At 50.6% G+C, this 4189-nt stretch overlaps 1 protein-coding gene and 1 pseudogene across 1 annotated transcript in view; both read left to right on the top strand.

Moving 5' to 3' along the window:
- Positions 1–4189, top strand: part of LOC102869973 (monocarboxylate transporter 8-like) — a 498665-nt gene that overhangs the window by 357966 nt on the left and 136510 nt on the right. The gene's annotated exons all lie outside the window — the stretch shown is intronic.
- LOC102864703 lies at positions 7–2892 on the top strand (annotated as a pseudogene).

The following is a 4189-nucleotide window of genomic DNA, read 5'->3' as shown; positions in this document are numbered from 1 at the left end:
TGTGAATATGTGGCCAAGTATAACAACCAGTGCAGCACCAACCCCATCCCCAAGTCAGAGGATCTTAGGTACGGCAACAGCCACTTGCAGGTACTTGGCTTTATCCCGAAAAAAAGAGAGGAAAAAAAGAATGATTCTATAGATGAAGTAAAGGTCAGGCACCAGATGGATACCATGGCCTTTAGCCTGACAGTGCCCACGTTGGCCTTGAAGATGCCCAACGAACTGGATGGAATGTCCCTCTCCCCACCAGGCGCAAGGGTCCCTCTCCACTACCTGGAATCTGAGCTGGAAGACCCCTTTGCTTTCAACGAGGAAGATGATGACCTACAGAAAGGGGCAACTGTGAGAAAGAAGTTGCAGAGCAAGTTGGCCCAGAATCCACAACGCCAGAGAGAGACAGAGATTTTGAAAGCTCGACAAGAGCACTTTAGTCCCCCTCCTGCACCTTCACAGCAGCAGCCTCCGCAGCAGCACTCCCACCTGCCACTTTTATCCACTTCTTTAAAGTCTCCAGCGCCACCGCAGGGTTTAGTCTGCAAGTCACCTCAACCTCAGAACACCAGCCTACCAATGCAGGGAGTGGCACCCACCACACACTCGATAGCACAAGCAAGGCAGTTGTCTCAGAAGACCTCTGCCCCTTCTGCCATCTAGTACGGCTCCTGTCACGGACTCACCCAGGACTGACCGGGTCCTTATGAAAGCCGCAGCTTTCTCTCCACATTTCTCCTGTATCAGTCGACTGCAGAGACTGGTGAAACTGTGCACCCAGAAACATCAGTTGGACACTGATCTGTTTCCCCATTTAGGGTTGGACTGGTCTGAAGAGAGCGGAGAGGAACTGGAGGACTCCGAGCAGGCCTCACCATACCAGGTTGCATGGTCCATCCGAGAAACCCTCAGATATGAGAGGTCAGATGACGACCATACGGAGAGTAGGAGCTCCAGGGTGACCCAACTTTGCACTTACTTTCAGCAGAAATACAAGCACCTCTGATGCCTGGAGCGGGCAGAATCGCGTCAAAAGAAATGCTGGCACACATTTAGGAAAGCCTTGCTGCAGGCGGCCAGCAGAGAGCTGGAATGTACGGGTCAGTTAATACAGGAACTGCAGAGAGCTGCGTGTAGTCAAACCAGCATAAGCCAGACCAGATGCAGAGCCAGCAGCATGTAGTGGAACCGTGAAGGGTGAACCCTGCACGAACAAAGCCCTTCCATTCACCAGACATTGTTTCCAACATATCCTCTTGAACTGCTCTCAGCAGCTCTTCTCCAGTTGCACGGCCAAGTTTGCAGATGGATAACAGTGCTCTGTGCCAGTTTTTGACCTAACACACCAGACACCCCTGTGTGAAGAACATGCAAAAAAAATGGATAATTTCTTGAGAGGAGACAGCTCTCGTAAAGTTCAGCACCAGCAGCAGAGGAAACCCAGAGAAAAAAACCAAGCCTCCTGCACTTACCAAAAAACACAAGAAGAAGAGACGGTGTGGACCTCGTCGACCCCAAAAACCCATTCCCCATGCAGTGCCCCAAGGGAACCTCAGCATGCCCACCAGCGTCTCACTGCCACTGGAGGTCTCTCACATCCGGAGCCCGTCCACACCAGAGCTGAGTGCTGATGAGTTGCCGGATGACATTACCAATGAGATCACCGACATACCACACGACTTGGAATTGAATCAGGAGGATTTTTCAGACGTCTTGCCAAGGCTACCTGATGACTTACAAGATTTTGGATTTTTTTGAAGGAAAGAATGGAGACCTCATTCCGACCACGAAAGAGGCCGAGGAGCTTGAAAAGGCGTTGCAGGCTGTGACTTCTCTTGAGTGCCTGAGTACCATTGGGGTCCTGACGCACTCAGACGGTGTGCCAGTCCAGGAGCTAGCCGACAGGCGAATAGGGGTGTTCTCCACAGGTACTGGGCCTGCAGGAATTCCGTCCCTGAGCCGAGAAGTGAACACAGACCTAGGGGAGCTATTGAATGGGCGCATAGTACATGATAATTTTTCTAGTCTAGAGCTGGATGAGAACCTGCTCCGTTCTGCTACCTTGTCTAACCCACCGACACCCCTGGCAGGGCAGATCCAGGGGCAGTTCTCTGCCCCAGCCAGCGTTGGCCTTACTTCTGCCACTCTGATCAGCCAGAGTGCACTTGGGGAGAGAGCCTTCCCAGGACCGTATCATGGACTTCATGATGGCAGCCGTGCCTGCCAGAGGCCACACCCTGCCCAGCTGCTGAGCAAGGCAGACGACGTAATCACCTCACGACAGCAATACAGCAGTGACCATTCACACTCCTCGCCCCCTGGAAGCCATTAGGATAGCTAGCACGTGCCGTCTCCCTACAATGACCATATCACCTCTCCCCACGCAACTCTGGTGATACTATGGCAGCTACCTTCTCAGCAGAGATGGCCATCATGGCGCAGCACTTGCTCCCAACTCAACTTGAGGTGCCCCTTGGAGGAGTGGTAAATCCCAGAACTCACTGGGGTAATCTCCCTGTCAACCTTCAAGAAACCTCGCCATTTAACAACCTTCTTTCCACTTCCCTCTCGACGCCCCCCACCACCTCGAACTCAGAGACCACACAGCCTGCCTTCGCCACAGTGACCCCCAGCAGCTCCAGTGTGCTCCCGGGGTTACCACAGACCAGCTTCAGTGTCACGGGACCTTCTGCTGAACTAATGGCCTCCACCTCTCCCAAGCAGCAGCTCCCTCAGTTCAGCGCATTCTTTGGCCACCAGCTGAGTTCTCACAGTGGCATTCCTAAGGACCTGCAGCCCAGCCACAGCTATATAGCCCCTCCGACAGGCTTCACAGTAACAGGTGCCACAGCTACGAGTACCAATAATGCATCTTCTCCCTTCCCCTCCCCTAACTGAGCGTGTCTGTGTGTTTGCAGGCAGGTGGGGAGCCCCCGTGTTTTCTATCTTTGTTTCCTCTTTAACACCCCTTTTCCTAAAGAAGATTTTAAAAAATTACAGGTGGGGACTAGTGGGCAACCCGCGTTCCCAGTTAAGCAAGTGGCCCTGCAGTGGGGCCCTTGCTTCAGTGTTCACGTGTGCTCCTTTGCACTGATGCTCATTCCCGCCGGGCAGGTTCACTCGGTCCCCCCGTGGTGTCCTTCGTGGTTCAGCACAGTGACTGGATAGGATTGATTTTGAGCAGTGAGTCCTAGAAGTGGAAGATACCTCAGATTACCAGTGCCCTTTACTATTTCCTAGTATTCACATTAATGCTTTCCATTCTATTACCAGATTTTTTTAAAAGTGGTTTTAAGCAGAATGATGCTCTTAATTACGCTCCTGTGTTAAGACATAGCAAAAGGTGCGTGGAGGCAGAATGCAGCTCTGTCATTGCACCAGTGGCTAGCCATGACACTGAGGACAGGATTCAGTCCTAATTGTAATCATGTTTAACTAGAAAGAAAAATGACGAGTCTTTTGATTTTATGTGTATATGTGTACCTGCACGTGCGTTTGTGTGCAGGACCAGAAGCACCTGTCCAGTTGTTACTGTTTTTGCTTTCCTAAAGTGTGTAAGGCTGATACTTTTCTCCTTCCCCACACTGCACAGCCTGAGTGACACTGCTCATCATTTCCCAATGAGTTAACTAAGGTTTTGTGAATAGAGAAAGTGGTGATCAGTGTGTGGCATGACCCTTTTCTCTGAAAGGTTAGCCCAAGGAGAAATGGAACACAAAAGCTGAGTATGTGTCGCTGATGTGGGAATGTTAGGAAGAGCTTACCTGGAGGTACTGCAAGGGGCCTGTGGTCCTGAGGCCTGTGGTCATGCCCCTTTTTTCAACCTGCATTTGTTTCCAAGTCCCTTTCATGGAATACAGTAGCAACGTGTAATTAAAGAAACCATTTTGATGTGCAAAACAGTACAGGTCAGATAGGTCTGGAAAGATGAGATCTGTGGAGTCCTCGATCCATATTCTTTGCTTTTGAATTTTTCATGTTGACAGTAGTGATTTTTTTGGTAAGACTTGTAAAATGTTTAAGACAACTTGTGGAATCAGTGTATCAGTTGTGAAGTGATGTGTAATATCTGAAGGATGTTTGTTGTTGTTGTTACGTGCCGTCGAGTCGCTTGCGAGTCATAGCGACCCAATGTACAACAGCCCTAAACTCCGCTCTGTCCTGTGCCAATCACACTGTCTCTGACACTCCCATC

The sequence above is a fragment of the Elephantulus edwardii genome, unplaced genomic scaffold, assembly GCF_000299155.1.
Source record: "Elephantulus edwardii isolate Elephantulus edwardi_28Jun2011 unplaced genomic scaffold, EleEdw1.0 scaffold00343, whole genome shotgun sequence".
NCBI classification, from domain to species: Eukaryota; Metazoa; Chordata; class Mammalia; order Macroscelidea; family Macroscelididae; genus Elephantulus; species Elephantulus edwardii.
Note: the sequence above shows the minus strand (reverse complement) of the source record. Positions and strands in the feature narration are given on the sequence as shown.